This window comes from Taeniopygia guttata, chromosome 2 (genome assembly GCF_048771995.1).
Source record: "Taeniopygia guttata chromosome 2, bTaeGut7.mat, whole genome shotgun sequence".
NCBI lineage: Eukaryota > Metazoa > Chordata > Aves > Passeriformes > Estrildidae > Taeniopygia > Taeniopygia guttata.
The window spans coordinates 63,422,178-63,439,101 of record NC_133026.1 but is presented as its reverse complement, the minus strand read 5'-3'; the positions used below and the strand labels follow the sequence as shown (position 1 = coordinate 63,439,101).

The following is a 16,924-nucleotide window of genomic DNA, read 5'->3' as shown; positions in this document are numbered from 1 at the left end:
AGTTCCTTCACTTGCTGAGGCTCATATCCTGCTTTTCCTAATGCTGTTCAGAGGTTGCTTTCCCAAACTTGGTGACAGGGCTCTCACTTCAACAGGATGAAATGTTCCTAAACACTGGTCTATGCTCTTTCTAAATGTTTGTGTTATAGACAGTTGACATTTATTTTAGCCTGACCCCAAGGTTTAGTGCAAATCTTTGTAGCGTGGTAGCTTTCAACTCTGTCCTCCTTGAGACAACAAGGATGGCTTTTGACACAGATTGGCACATGGGTTAATCCTTGTGTAGATGGGGTAATTTACACTGTAGCTGGCAGCAGCTGGATAAACCAAACCCAGAGGGTCAGACAAGGCTTACCTCAGATGGCTAATGCATCTTAGGGACATATTTTGTCTTTTCCACACAGAGGTGTACAAATCTGCTAATGATACCTTCCATCCCAGAGAAGACAGAGATTATGTGGCCACCAGATTATTCCTGCAAAAACACTCTGGTGACCTGATGACCTGAGTTACATGTGACAAATAATGAACTAAAGTCTACACACACATGCAAGCACACACATATGCGTGTGCACGCTCTCAAGACTGACAACCAATAAACATTTAGAAAAGGAAAAGGGAACATCTCAGCTCAGCCTTTTTCCATTGTGGGCCCACACACATCATCAAATGCACAAAGATGGAGGTAGTGCCCTCTAGGCTGCAGGGGGAATTATTTGTGGTGTTATTTCCTCTACACTAAAATTAGTCCTGAGACTAATGATTTTCCTGCAGCACGCAAAGCCCTCCCCATCCTCTGTCCCAAAAGACATGGCTCTGAATGCTGGCACTGGGTATCTCTGAAGCCCATCCATGTCCCTTTCCAGCAGTCATCCTTTTGCAATGCATCTGAACACAGAGCTCATGATACAGGGGAGAGCTATGGGGAATGCCCAGCCATTCCTGTGCTTTGGGGCAGGATTAATACATCAGACCTGTCTCTGGCAGATATTATATTTGAGGAATATTATTACATTTCCCATGCCCACGGCTACTTGCTGCCTGTTCCACACTAAGCAAAGAGTTACCAGAACCTTTTCTTATCTGTCAAATTCCTGAAACTGTTAAACCAATACGACCTGCTTTCCTTTCCCACACCTAACAGGCTTGTCCTATCCCACATTGTTTGTAAGTAAGTGAGTTGTAGTCTGAGCTATTTATTGGATTCCTCTAGCCTTGGAGCCAAGGAGAGGAAAGCTCACATCCGTATTGGTCCTCTGGGGCAGTTCTCATCACAGTGAAAACGGAGCCCTTGCTGTCCCTGCTGGCTTCCTGCAGCCGTTCATTGCCTGGATTACGTTACTCCATTGTTTATGGCTCACAGTGTGCACATCATTCTCACAGCGCTGTGTTTTGGTTTGTGGGTTTGGTTTTTTTTTTTTAAAAAAAAGGGAATACAGGCTAATAAAGGGCATGGAGTATTCCCAGCTCATGTCTTGAGCCATGTCAAGGCAGGTGATTTCTGCAAGCAGAAATCAGGATGGCAATAAAGCACCCAAGCAAAGAGGAGCTGAGGGCTCTGAACTGCAAGGAGGAGATGACGGAAACGTTTGCAGTAATAAACAAATAATAAATGGATTCCTCCTCCATATTCATAAAACAAACATGAACAAAATCAGGCAAAATCCTTCCTCTCTGAGGTAATATTTCACGAAGTGTACAGTCCGTTGCATTTGGCTTGTATAAAACCTAAGTTTATGGATGTATGAGTGTATACACACATATGTGCACGTGCATACACCCACACATAAGAAATTACAACCTCCATGGCACTTCTTATATTAAGTGGTGATACAGAAATCCTCTTGCTGCAACAACATTTGACTTGCTGTTCATCCAGTCATGTTTGCACCTATCAGGTGCATAGGGCTAAGACACCTGCCTTCAGCTTGTTTCGTCATGTAAAATTAGGAAATGTGCACCAGGAAATGTACACCAGGTAATACTGCACCCTGCTACTTGCAAGAGAGCACTCACACTGCAAGTTTCCAATCATTTTCCCTTCCCACCTTTGCAACACTTTCCTTCCTAGAAGAGCTGAATATGAGGAGTTTTCTTCATGCTGTGGAAGGTCCTGAAGCTGAAAATAAGAGACTTGGCTTGTGTTCTTCCCTCTGCTACTGGCAACCTGAATCACTTTGGGCCAGGAATTTAATGGATCTGAAGCACTCTGCGCCCACTGGAAAGGAGCTGCACTAAGATCATCTGTAGAGCCCTTGGATAACATTGGTGAAATGCACTGCAAAGCCTAAAATGAGAAGATGGAAGTGTAAGCAATGTCTGACTGACCCGGAGCAATGCTGTGTGCAGTAGTGCTCTGCCTCCTACAGCCACAGCAGCAAGTGCTGCCTAGTGAGAGCCAGCCAGCCTGGCCACCATCCGTGGCCCACTATCCCCAACCATTCCCAGCAACCACAGTCGTCAGAGCAGAGGTGCTGGATGGAGGGCACTCCTCTGTCTGTTCCATTTAGTAACTGTTTATAGATACATTGCTCACAAATGTGCTGCTTTGATGCGACAGGGCCCTCAGGTGTGTTTCAGCCAATGTCCTGCTTCCTCATCACAGTCTGTACCTTGCTTTCCTCCTACCTGGCAGAGGCAGGGGAAGGAAAAACCCTTGTCTGTGCTGAGGATAAGTGGAAATCTCAAAGACAGTCATGGGTTTAAGAAATCAAATAAGTAGTAATTAAAAATAAGTGGGCAGAGGTCGTACATTCCCTTGCCCCATCTGGAAATGCAGTGGTGGATTTAGTATGCCAATATTGACATTTTAATTAATCACTGCTTCTAAAATGCTCTGTGAGTGGAAGCCTAACACAGTCAAAATTATGATTAATAATCATACTTCTAGTATCATTTATCTTTTTATTATTAGATTATCATGCATTAATATTATATAAGAATATTAATAATTCTGATAGTATGTCCCTTAATATGGAAAGAGTAAAAAGATCAGTACCACTTATTAAAGACTTTCCCTGTATTTTAGCCAATAGTCACTTTATAATTTTAACATTGAAATTAATTGCACAGTCGTTGGCTGGGCTAGTCCTAATTACAATTAATACAATGCACTCCAGTAAATAGAAGTAGCCCTCTCTTTCTCCCACCTCTCCCCCCCCCCCCCTGCTTGCCCGATAGTGCAAAATACATAGGGGACCCTGTTGTCATAGTAACTGGCATTACAGCTTGCTTTCGATAATTAATGGAGGGCTTTGCTATTACAGTATTCTTGAAATTTCACTTTTCCCTGTGCTGCACTGCAGAATGCAGTATCATTTCCCCATTCATAAATATTTCATTACCACAGTCTGCTGTGTTTCATCATCACTGATAACACTCAGACTAATCCACCCATTGCTGAATTCATGTCGCCCTGTCGTTAGAGCAACTTTCATTTCCTCCTTCTACTTCTGCAGTCTTCATTTTTCTTGTTCAGTGTTCTCCTGCTGCAAAACTGTCATCATAGGCTAAGTACAGAGACCTTCATTTTTCTTACTCTGAAAAATAAGCAAGCAGTGAAAGCTCTGCCTGAGCAAATCCCGTACAGACGTATGCAGGCGCGATGTTTGCATCACAGATGCAATTTGTATGTTTCAGAAAAGGGAGATATTTAGGTCAGCAAGGGAGAGAGGAATTGTAAAATGTTGCTGTAGCAGGAAACTTGGAGTCTGATTCAGCAAATTCCAGGGGTACCTTCAGATGCATGCATTGTCCCTCCGATGACAGCTGTGAGGAACAGAAGTGATATTCCCATCCAGAGGACCTGTTGGAGCATAATGTGTTTGGTAACTAACAGCTTGGAAATACACATTGCAAGAAGGAAGTAATAGAGAAATGGTTTAATTTTTTTTTTCCTTAGTATCAAAAGCCTCAAACAATTTAACTCTGATGGGCTTATATACATAGCTGTTACTGATATCCATGCAGAAGGAATTGGATTTTCCTTGTTGAGCCTCCCTTGACTTATTTGTCTTCTCTTTTTAAATGCTTTTCTCTTTTATGTTGCTATGCCTTTGAAACAAGCTGGTGGTGAAAGACTGCAAGACCTGAAAGAGTCAATTGCAAGGTGTCTCTCCTGTAACTCTGTGATAGACTTGCCTTAGGTTGCCTTTCCAGAGGAGACTAAGGAGGACAAAGGGAAGGAAAATGCTGTTTGTAACCTGTGTGACAGAACACTGCACAGAATCTGTCTTGTTTTGTAATAGGTATCACAGATGGGATGTAGTTTTCCTCTGGGAGGGGTTAAATCCTGGATAAGGAATCATGGCACAAATAAGCATTAGTGGAGACCACGGCATGCAACTCTTGACAGGCACTATATAAATGTATAAATGTATATATAAATGTGCAAGGAAAATTTGTTTCATCTATTCTGCATGTGGCAGAAATAGCTAGGTAAAAAATTGCACAGCCCATGCAATAAATAGCAGTTATTTGCCTATGCCATGCAATCTGCAAGACCTGCTAGGATGTCATTTATGTTGACACATTTAAAGAGAGAAGCTCTGCAAATCCATTTTCTTCCAAGCATCATAAAAAAGCCCTACATTTTTTTTGCGTATTTCCAATTCAGATCTGGCAGTTTCATGTAGCAAGAAGAGAACACTGGAGGTAGATTGAAGGATTTTGGGGTACTATTATTTACCTTTCACAAAATAAAATCAAATAAAACAATACAATTTTTAAAAAACCTTTACAATTATTTTAAAAATTAAATCTGCTTTTACAAATTCCATTCCTTGCCAAGAGCCATAATAATCGTCTCTTCCATACTACAATTTCCCAACCTTCCACCATGAATGGTATAGAATAGAGAAATCCACGTCAGCCCAGGGATGTTTTTCTTCTCTGCATGGGACATGACTCTAATGAACAAACTTAATTTCTAAATGAGCTGGTGGAGACTTTCATTGTGTGTTGGGATGGAAAGTCTCATGGAGTCACCAGTCAAAGCCAAGAGGGCCTATGCCAGAAGGGAAGTTTACAGTACTCAGAAGGGAAGTTTACAGTGTCAGTTAAATACAGGACAAAGATCCAAATTGCTTTCAGTCCTCTGAGTGAATCTCCAAGTGTCTCCTCTGTGTGAATCCCTATTAAAAGATCATCCCTGGAAAGGGAGAGTCTGAGCACGCTTAGGGTGGGTTCAAGCTTTTGTTCCTGTAACTCGGGCAGATGATGCCGACCTTGTCTGAGCACATGATGGCCCTGTCTCCCCAGAGACATCCAGAGCTCAGCCCTTCTGAGCAGCCTAGAGGGGTGGCATGAGTTCAAACCCAGCTGGCAGCCACCCATCTTCATCCTGCTGCGTAAAGCCCCTGTGCAGCCTGTGCAACCAAAAGGCTCCATCTTGAGGGGCATCCTACTCCCACAACAGAGCAGCCAGCTGGTGGTTTTTCAGCAAAGCTGGACATGATGGGTGGGAAACACCCCAGTTTGCCAAGCATTTTGGGAGTGAAAGCTCAGAGGAGCTGCAGCCATGTTCCCTGACAACCCCAAATGCAAAGCCATTCCTGTCAGGAAAAGTGAGCCCTGGTTCCCCATGCAATCACCCGGCTGCCTCCTGTGGTATTACTGGCACACAAATACTTGTGTTTGGCCTCCAGCCATCCAAGAGCTGTCAACATGTAGCTCTTCAACTCCACAGCTCACAGGGGCCTTCCTCCTTGTTTTTTTTCAGGTTTAGAAAGGGAGAAAAAGCAGGGAGATGAGTTTTGTGAAGTATTTATCTCCTTGCTCTGAGAATTTGTTGTTAGTGACACGTGAAAAGAAATTACTCTTGAGAATAAAATCTATGATATCTTTTCCCTACTATTTTGAACAGAAAGATGTGCTTGAGTGCGTGGGTGTAAGAGAGAAAGCAAGAGAGTAAGTGCCTCTGTGGGCTTATATACAATTGCCATTTTATCTTGGTTTTCTTTCAAGTTTCCCTATGCTTCCCCTACCTTTAAAACATATTTCCTAGGCCTCTGTCTGCTTCCTCTCATATTCAGAAACTCAGTCAAATTTTCACCAGTACGTGTGGCTCACAAGGCACTTTCCATTATTTCCTTTGGAAAATCTATGGTCCCTTCACTACAGCCATGTCCATTTGTATGTTGCTTCATCAGCAAGAAAGTTCTTACCAGTTTTTCCTCCTAACTCTAAAATGCTGCCAGCAGAGAGCAAGGAAGTTCATGTCACTTAACATGTCACCCTCTAACCCCTTGGTGCTTTCCCCATTTCCAAAATGACCTCTCTGACACCTTCCAATTTCTCTTGAAGCAATTTTTAGCATCTGCCTCCCACCAGCTGTCTTGTTGCCAGCAGACCATTCAGTGATCTCAAGACCCCAGTCACACAAAATGAATGATGAGGGTATCCTTCCCTGCTCCTGCTCTAGGCTCTGAGGGGGACTGGTGCCTCTGGGGCTGGCTGGAGGAAAAGTCCTGGTGCTAGGAACGTCGCTGACCCAGCGACTAACAGAGTACCTGGCAGCAGCACATATGAAAAGATGAGTAGAAAGCAAGCCAGCAGATGGTATTCACTGGCTTTCAACACCAAGTCCTTGCAGAAGGGCTTCAGAGATACAGATGCCTCTCCCACCCACCCCATCACCAAAAGGCCAAGGGAAAGCTACCCTGAAGCTCTCTCTCCATGGTAGTTCTCCACATTTTGGCCCATACTGTTCATTGTAGGTGAGCTGGAGAAGAGGAAATCCCAGAGCTCAGCAATGTCCCCTGCAAGCCCAGACCCAGAAAACCAGAGCTATTTCCAAGTGCAGCCTTGATGCTGTAAGTTATCCTTAACAGAATTTATCACTCTCCCCTTGCCTTGCCGCTCTAAGCGGTTCTGCTGCCATGGCAACCAGCTGAAGTTCAGGGATGGTTTCGGAGTAGCCCATCTCACCGTCCCACATCAGGTACTGTGGATGGCGCCTGCGTGCCTGGGATGTGCCCTGATGTCAGCATAAACATTCTCTTGTTAAATAGCCACATCAATGAGGTGGACTATGCAGTGTCACCTTTGGAAGTCTCAAAACACATGGCAAAAGAAAGCTGGCATTATCATTTCCACTTTACAGGCTGGAGAACTGAGGGGATGTGAATTCTTCATGGTCTCTTTGGTCAGTGCCCCTTCAGGAAATAAAAAGGAGATTCCCAACCCCCTTTTCAGTCAACCACACAATTTATTATGGTACTTATACTTTTCTGACCAGTCAACATCTGTCTTCTGTTCTGAGCCTGGATTTTGGAATTACATGCCTTCTGTATCTAACAGGAATTTAGCATTTAAGTAGGAAGCAATGTTCTCTGATTCAGACATGCCATGGCTTTTCTGTGAGATCCCTTCCATCCCTTTCCATCCTTTTCCAGTCTCCTTATAACAGTAGCCAACAAGCAAACAGAGGGATGGGATCGACAGCCTCTTGCCAGAAGCCATCCTTTTCCTAGAGCAAGACAGTGTACCCAGACTGAGGGTTGCATCAGGTAACAGTGGCTGAACCACCCACAGTTTGAGAGATTTTCTGTGGCATCACTAAGAAAGGTGGAATTTATAAGGTGCCTAAATGGAAAAGGAATAGAAGTCATTCTTTCATAAAACAAAGAAGTCAAGAAACAAACATCCTACTGAAAGTCAAATACTAATCTACAGTCTAAGACCTAGGACTAGTTGAAAGGTTTTAGAGAGAAAAAATTTACATAAGAAGGTTCAGAAAAACAAACAAAAAAAAAGAGTCTCTTCAGAGGAATGTTGCAATTTTGGCAGTTCAAATGGTGGAAGCTGCTGGTGTTATCATTTTTCAGCTGCCATAACACTAAGAACCTGCAAGCCCTGAGAAACCCAGATCATGAAAGTTTACAGTAGCTGTAAGCTGAAGACTGTCACATCAGTTGTTTATAAATAAATATTTTTTTGGCTCTGTTATTTTGGAAGCAGGAGAGTAGCAGGATTCTATCTCAGGCCAGAAGTTATGGGGTTTTTTGATGAGACACTAAAATTTATAATGGATAAAGTGAGAACTCAAGCTCCAAAGAACCCCTAAGAATAATATAAACATTAAAAGGAAAATTTTTACTGATTTTTGCATGACTACCTAACAGACAAAAGAACTAAATCTGTAGTGGCTGTTGAAAAAACCCCTTAAATATTGGTAAATCTATCTAAAATACAGAGGTAGTCAAACTGTACAATACCTGAGCTACTCAGTAGTCAATGTCATTTTATACAGGAATGTTTCCCCCCTTTATTAACAAATGGGTAGCATTTGACTAATTGTGCAGCTAACACATATTACATTAAACACAGTCTTGCAGATCATGTAAATGAGAACAAACAATTTTTAATGCCATGTGAGTCAGTTCCATGGTGAGCATGTGGCTCCAGAAGGATGACATGTTCAACATGCAAGTTCTTGCCTGGCTCATTTCCTTCCTCTTTCAACTGACTCCTCAAGGCTGTTGTCTCAGAAAGTTCAATTTCATGAATGATAAACAATGCAGAACATCTATATTTTGGCCACTTTCTTTCAGATTTGTGACCGCTTGTTAAAAAAAAAAAAGGAAAAATAGTTGTTCCCTATGTGAATGACAACCAAGACATTTCAGTTTAAAATTGCAATATCAAAACCAGTTAATAATATATATTCAGCTTTTCCAATCTGCCTGTTCTGGTTCCATACAAAAACCATACTATTTCACATTTTCCTATTTTTCCAAAAGGGCTCCCTTCTTGTCTTTGCTAAAAGAAACTAGATTGCCCTTATTCTCCAGGAATTCAGAGGCCGAAGTCAGGACTTCAAGAGGGAGATAAAAACTACACAAGGAGGCCAGTCTAGAGGGTCTCAGGGTCATGCTAGTTTGGCAGACTTCTCCCAGCCCACCCAAAAGGAACCAGGGAAGGATGGTCAATATTGCCAGATCCTGCTGCTTTAAAAGCAAAGACATGAGGAAAGGCAGTGGCAAAAGAAACTCCTGCCTAGACAATTCATCAGTTAATGCAATTCCGCCAAACCAAGACAATTCTTCTACAGTTTAAGTTGCAGAAGTTAGACTTTATACCCCATCTTAAACTGCTGTCATTAAAACAGGTTGTTTCAGTGCACTGGTTGCTGCATTTCAGTGTCAGCTACAGCAATTTCCCATTACATGAATCTCACGTGCACACCCCCAAATCTAGGATGTGCTCTCGTATACTTTGGACTACCAGGACTCTTTAAAAATATGTCATTTCCATAAAAATGACCTATGTAGCAATTTTCACTTTCCCATTGGCAAAACTATTTTTGAATAGTGCCATTAACTTAAGGGACTCTCAATCTGGCACTTTCCGTGACTATTAGACAAACTCTACAGTTTGGTTTTTTTAGTTCTTATTGTTAGTATTTTTGCTCAGTTTTATCTCCATGTTACCCCCTAAGCTCAAAAACAGTCAGAACTTTATTACAGAGAGCATTATATCCTAGGAGCTAGAAATGGAAAGGATCTCTTAGATCACCACTCTATCCTCCAGCCAATTTACACTTGCTCCCTAAATTACCTTTCCTAATGCTTTGTCCAGTTTGGCTTTAAAAAAGACAAAGCAGTTGGGCTCCTGCCCTTTCCCTTGGAAGGCTGTTTCACAGTAAAATACATCTCACTGTCAGGAAATTTTACCTTACTGTCAGTCTGACTGTCACACTATTAGCCCTTGTTATATCCCTGCGTGTCACACCAAGAATTCTGCTCTCATGCTCAGGAGAGTGGGAGGGTGTTCGTGCTCATCAGAGCGCTGCATGTCTCACAAACCACACATTTGTTAGTCATTCCTGAGCTGGGCTCTGCATCAGTTTATATTTGAACTCATCTACCTGTGCTTCCACCTCTCCTGATCAATTCTGTCACTCTCCTCCAAAAACTACCCAGATTTGTCAGTACCTCTCTGGTTACCAGGGGCCTGGTTTTGACTGTGCTGGATATTTTGGGATGTGGGACAGCAGGCAAAGCTAGATGACAGGTTCAAACCGACCCAAAGCATACGTTCTTTTTAACACAGCTTAGCTAAACTCAGCCTCTTACCACAGGACATGAATGACAGAAATTCACATGGGCACAAGGGGAAACAGAATAAGTTAATGCAAGAAAAATAATGCATTGAGAGCTTCTGCATCTATAATCTTGTATGTAAGAGCCTGGACTGCCAAGTTATGCTCATGTGGAGACAAGAACAAAATGTTATTTGATAACTTGATGAAATGCTTTCACATAGACTTGCCAGACTTTAACAAGAGGAAATGTGTTTCAGACACCACCATGTGAATCTCAGTTCTTGTGGCGCCCCAATGTGAGCACTGGGGGTGTGCACTGGCCTTGGTACAGGTAAGGACCAGAGGAAGCAGGAGCACTGCTGTTCTCTGCACTCTCATGTCCAGAGAGATGCCCTGCAGGGCCTTACCACTAAGCATTTCAACCCTCTCCTTACAGCAGATCCAAGATGCCCAAGTGCTCTTGATAGGGGAAATGAAATCTTCTGGCAGACCAGACATGCTAAATCCCCAGGCAGAAACTTTGTAGCTCTAGCCACAATTTCAGTACACACACTGGACTGAGATCCTTGCAGAAGACACATACACAGAAGATCACGATGCTGTGAATGTGCTGCCAGTTGCTTCCTCAGCCTCACTCAACATGTGCTTTGAAAAGAAAAGAGTGGAAGTATTGGGAAAATTAGATGCCTGGTGACCCTTGTTGTCTTACAGTTTCCTTCTTTCATCCTTTGTCTTTAAGTCACTGTAACACTCCTGGTTGGATTTTGGTGGAGAAAGCTTCCAGTGTAATGCATTAAATGCCACTGCAATGCAGAGAAGCAGAGAAGTGTGGCCTAATCCTAATCCAGTGCTGTAAGGATCAGGTAAAGCACCAAGGTCCTCCTCCCTTCCCTCATGCCTGAGGGCACATGCCACCTACAGAATGGGACTCAGGTACTACATAAGGAATCTGTGAGACAAATCCACCCCTTCAGTCTCTCCAGCCTTCAGTTCATGTGTCTGATAAAGGCATATCGTTTGATCTCTATCGTTGATTGGAAAAATGTTTCAAGATCTGTAAGATCTTGTAGGAAAGGTCAGGGTTACAGTCACTATTAAGAAAACATCCCCCATTTATGGAGAGATTTATCCCTCCTTTTTAGGTCTGCTACTGAGTGGGAGGGTTTAATAACAAGGGTGTGCTTTTCCAGAGAGTTTTCTGCATACACTCCCATACATGATACTCTGGTTTTACGTATAAAATTAATGGATGGCCATGTAGGAAAGCTGCTGGGATCACCGTGGCCACCATGGTGATCCCAGTGTTTAGCTCAGCATATGGACTGTACAGGTGGTTACCAGGTGGAGATGGCCAGGTATGATGCCACCTGCATCTACACTGAAAAAAATGACCTTTTCCCTGGCAGCATGGAACAGTTGCTGTCTGAATGCAAGGCCAACTGTCCCACATGGATAATCTCACATCTACTCCCCTCTGGGAAATGTCACTGCTTTTCTTCCTGTTAACCATGTCTCCACTGGAACATCAGTGCTAGGAGAAGCATTCTTCCAGCTGACTTCCCTCAAAGCCCAGAGAAAGTGATAACAATCAACAGACCCTGTAAGTTAAGAGACCCTTTTCTCTCTTTGCCCCATCCTATGCAACGCCAGAACATTAGGCATAGAAGGTGCTAGGGAACAAGCAGAGAAGGCACAGTCAATGACCCCAGATGTGTGTCCAAACAGAAAGGAAGCAATTTTCCAAACATGAATGAAAGTGCCTTCAGTGGAAAAGCTGTCCTGTATTGGAGCCTCACAAGCTGCACTGATGTGGAAATGCCATCACTGCACAAACCTGCTCTCTAGTAAAGACCAAAACTGACTTCTGTGCATAATTTTTAAGAGGCTAGATTTTTTTTTTTTGTCATTATGGCAGAACATTTAAGTAATTCAAATGTCTTTATAAAGTTGGCCTTTCTGTTAAGTCACCTTTATTCCCTGGAGGCGGAAAAAGACCTGCATTGTCACCAGCAGCAGGTGTTTCACAGGAGCCTAAAACAGATGCCAGAAAGTCTTTCAGGCTGCAAAAAAAGTCTCAAGTGGGAAAGGGAGTTCTCTGCCCAAAATTTGATTGATCTTTGAAGGGAGAGTGCTCAGAAGAGTGTTGGCTCTCTGACAGCATGAAGCTCCAGAAAGTATTGAATTTTTTTTGGAAAACGGTGATTTCTGTGTATTGGGGCAAAGCAGCAGAGAGAAAAATCTTTAATCAGACAGAATATTGGGAACAACAACCCTGCTTGTGTGTCCACAGCACAGAAATGAGACTCACATAACCCACTCTAATTTCAGATGTGTGTGACATACAAATAACATAATATGGTAAGGTACTGAAAATCTTCTTAGCAAGGCTGGGCTGACCTCCTTGTTCAAACATAAGAAGTAATGCTGCAAGACCAGGAACATTGGGAAATAATTTAGCTTTTAATCAAATTCAAATTTTTCTAACAAGTGCAAAGGAAAATGACACAAGCTATACAGCACAATAACATCAGCTTGTAAACACAAAGAAGGCTGCTGTTATTGTTTATCAAAATATATTTGTAATAATTTTTTCAAAGTATATGCAAGGGACCATGCTGGGCATTGTGTTCTTACTAATACACCTGAACTTTCAGTCAGGATACACTGAAAGTTCAGGCGTCTTCCTTGCAGGCCTGATATTTCTCTGTCTCCTTGCTTAAGGAAGCAAGGCTGTGTGCAATGGAGATGGGTGTTCAGGTTTCCACTGCCTCTGACCTTCACTGACTTGTTGGATCCAAACCCTTTAAGTGAGGGCTTCTGAGGCATGATGTTCTGGCAGACTTTGGGAAAAACAGCAGCTGAGAGGAGACACACAAGCATTAACACACATACTCGGGGAGCATTGATCTGTTTTTCTTGGCCCCAGCCTGTAAACCTTCTGAGCAAGCTTCTGGCAAGGGAGCAGGCACTGACTGGGGCATTGTGGTAGAAAGGGAAGAGCTGAGGTCTGAAGTCAGGGGAAGGAGATCAACCAGAATTTAGGAGATTGCCAAGGAAAGGAAGTGCTTCAGGGCAGGCACAGGGCAATAAGGTTATGTGCACCGTGAGCATAGGACAGGAGTTTTAAGGCAATCAGGCTCCAGCCATGTTGCTGTGCAAGGCACAATGTGTGCTCAAAGTCTTCAGTGTCCAGGCAAGAGCTTCCTGTGGAACTGAGCAGACATCTCTGGAGAGCTGTTTGGTGATCCCTGATAGCTTTGTTCCTCCTGAAAGCACCACCAAGTATCTGAACACCCAACAAGAGGGGCCTTGGTGTGGGTACAAGCCAGACTTTTGACTTGAGTTTATCAATCACTCCCCTCACGATCTGGAAGACACAAACAAACCCACAGACTTACACTTCCATTCCCACACGTTTTATTCACTTCCTATACTGAGATCACTCAATAATGACCCTGTGAATGATTATTAGTTTCTCTACCACCAATGAGTGAAGATTTGGCATGAGAATCAATAATTCCTTGAATTAATAATCAATTTCAGCAATAACTGATGACTAAAAAGCCTGGCTGTGCATGTTAATTGCTTACTATGTACCAATGCAAAGGCAGGCTGCCAAAATCCCATTTGTGCCTCCCTGGAGCATGGTGGTAGGGAAGATTGTTCAGCACTTTGAGCCCGGGACATGAGTGCCTTGCTTCTCAGTTACCCTCTGGTCACTCCCTAAACCTGCTCCCCTCCCCCAGACTGACACCAGTGTCACCACAGTCACCGAGTGCTGGGTTACAAAATCTTCCAAGTGACTAAACATTTGGACAGATATCTAAAGCCTGCACTTTCCATCCTGTGCAGACATTGTTGAAATCCCACAAGCAGTTAATCATACCTGTTGGGGTCTAGTAAGTTTTCAATCCTGACCCCTGGCCTTGATGTGCCTCCCATCTGTGGATGGAGATGGGAACAACCATTTACATGCACGCAGGGCTTCTGCAGAATTGGCTGCACAGGCAGCACATTGTGAGATGCAGCTAATTGATGCTTTGCTGCAAAAAACACCAACACAGCACGTCTGGCTGTGGCACACGGTGAAGCTGCAGGCACTAAAATAAAAAGAGAACAATCTACTGCCCATTTAAGTGGCAGCTGCTCCAGATGACTGCAGTGCTGCCCAGCAAATTACTGAGCAGGCAGAAGCGCAATTCCCTGGACCATGTGTTAATCACCTGCATCCAGAGGGTTAGAACTGAGAGACCCTGCAGTAATGTGGTGCAGGAGCACAGGCTTTAGATTGTGGCATAATAAATCTCCCTGCCTGCAGCCTGGCACTGTTTCTTCACTAAAGTTATACCAAATTTCAACAGCAAGAATTGTATGAGAAAGTAAGAAAGCTGAACTGAAAAAGCAAGGTCGTGTCAGAAGACCAAGTGAAAAAGGCTGAAGAAACCAGACTCTACTTAGTTAACAGTGGGCATAAATAGAATAACAGAGGCCATCTGACAAAAGCACAAAAGTACAAAAACTGCCAAACATTTGCACGCATCAGATGTTAATGATGATCAAACCTTATACAACACATTCTGGAGAAGTCAATGCCTTCACCCAGCATATGTCCACTCTCTGTGTTGAACTGCAATTGTCTCCTCTGAGATATTCAGCTTAAAATTCTGATGTGGTTGTACCAACATTTAAAAGCAGGTAGCAAGTACCAATGACTAGTTTCTTGTGTCCCCTACAAATTTTGTCAAGGTTGTCACAAGACTGCTTTAGTTTTGGTGGCCCTTCAGAGACAATGCTCGCATATCTTAAAATCTGATCAGGATGTGTATAATTAGTCAATATGGCCTCTTCTACACAGAAAGCAAATCTGTTTTACAGAAACAGTCATCTCTGAGCAAAGACACACAGCAGATATTAGCTGAAGAGAGCTCTGAGCTTTAAAAATATGGCTACTTATTTCAGAGCTGAAGTACAAAGCCATTTTCTCTCCCAGATTATAACAATTCAGATGGAGATAGTTCACCAACTAGCAAGCCTGAAATACCCAGCACAATCATTGTATACACTCACACTGAATCACACAGAATGTCCTTGTGCATAAAACTGCTTCTGTGTGTGTTTGGGGTGGTGGTGGCAACAGAGTGCTTTCTGACCCTGGCTTAACTAATGAGCACCAGTCAACCTTCAGTCAACCCACAATGAAGACAAGGTTCTTTAGTTTCACCCAAATATGAACTCAATGAGACGGACATAATTCTGTTTTATAGGGCAAGACTCCCTGTGTTTACTTCAATGAACCACCAAAGAGTCCTGTCTTGACTGTGAGTTTTCCTGAGACAGTTGAAATGCACCAATCACTGCAGATAAAAATTACCAAACACATGAAAAGCCCACAACTTTTTTTTGTTTCTATTTTTTTAATAAAAAGTTAATACCTACACAAAATTATTCAAGGGCTGAGACCAATATGTCAGTAGTGGAGAAACTCAATACAGGTGCAGAGTAGGAAGTCAGTAAATTCAGTGCTGCAATGCAGCCACCAACTGCAGAAGGGACAGCAGTAACATTCTCAGTGGAAGGGCAATAATGACCACCAGTGGTTTACTAATATAGTTTGGATTCCCTGAAGAAAACCGATTTCAGAGTTGTGCGACTGTTTGATCACACCTGGCAATACCATGGCAGAGGTGACTGCAGTCTCAAGGGTAAAAACACAGAGCCATTTCCTGCCTATCTAAATCACATCACCTTTCCATTGCAGCACCTTTAAAAAGAACATCAGAACCAGGCAAGGCTTAGTGCATCGTAAATTTGCTGCCTTTTACTAGGAAGATCCCAAAGTGGGTGTTAAAACTAAATCTTTGGTCTTTCAGGAATCACAGTTAAGTTGAAAACCAATGGCAACTAAGAAGAAAACCAGCACTCAGAACATTCAAACAGTACATACTGTTCAGTCACACAGATGCCCAGCCAGTACTCCTGTAACTTCTTTTGCTACAATTGACTTTCCCCTCTTTTATTAAAGGATGCTGATATAAAGCCCAGAGGCACACAAAAATATACACAAGGAACTGTTAAAAACAAGAAGCAGTGTATTGTGCCCCTCACTAGTCAGTCAGCATGCCCATTAATTACTTAAATGCTGCTTCCCTTAATATTTCCACATGGCATGGTATCACTTTGGTATTTGGGAACTCATCCCCACTCATCCCCTTTCACTAGACTTGGGGCTCATCCAAGGCTGGGAGATATTCATGTGACAGATTATAGGGTGGCAGAGACCAGCAAGAGATCTTACCTTGGCAGCAACGTTGCTCTTGGTCTTCAAGTCAGTTCATCTACTTTTGTGCTAAATATGTCTTGAGAAAAGCCAAGTGACAGCAGAGGGCAGCCCTTTCTTTAGAGAGTTGGTTAGTGAATGTCCCAAGGACCTTCCTCAGTCATACTCCCACCAGGATCAGTCCAGTCTCTGAGGTCCTGTTGGCATTCTGTGTCTCTGCCCAGCAGTAAAATAAGTCATGGCTTTTACAACTTTGGGATTATGGGCACTCTGTCAGCATCCACAAGGGATCACACAGTTTGAGAGGTTACTACTATCCATACAAAACTTCCCAGTAAAATTAAGGTCAAGCTTTGAAGGGAAGATCATATTTTCCAGAGGACAGGAGCATAAAAGTGCAACACTGATGCCTTTTGATCTGAGGTCTCTTTGCTACTTGTGGTGAATCCTTGCCAGAACAAGAGGTCTTCAGAGTAGATTAGTCCTAGAACATATATGACAAAGGTTTACCTAACCTAAACATACCCAAGTATTTATATTATGCTCACAGCCAGTCCATGTGATTTTACAGGCCTTCATATGATTGAATCACGCTTGCTCCT

General features: G+C 42.9%; 1 long non-coding RNA gene across 1 annotated transcript; it reads right to left on the bottom strand.

Annotated features, from left to right (window-relative positions):
* Positions 1 to 3,880: 3,880 nt before the first annotated feature.
* LOC140682315 (uncharacterized) lies at positions 3,881 to 15,475 on the bottom strand. The gene is made up of 2 exons (XR_012053873.1): positions 13,932 to 15,475; positions 3,881 to 13,412 (listed from the first exon to the last, which is right to left on the bottom strand). It is a non-coding gene; the product is annotated as an uncharacterized lncRNA (long non-coding RNA).
* Positions 15,476 to 16,924: the final 1,449 nt, after the last annotated feature.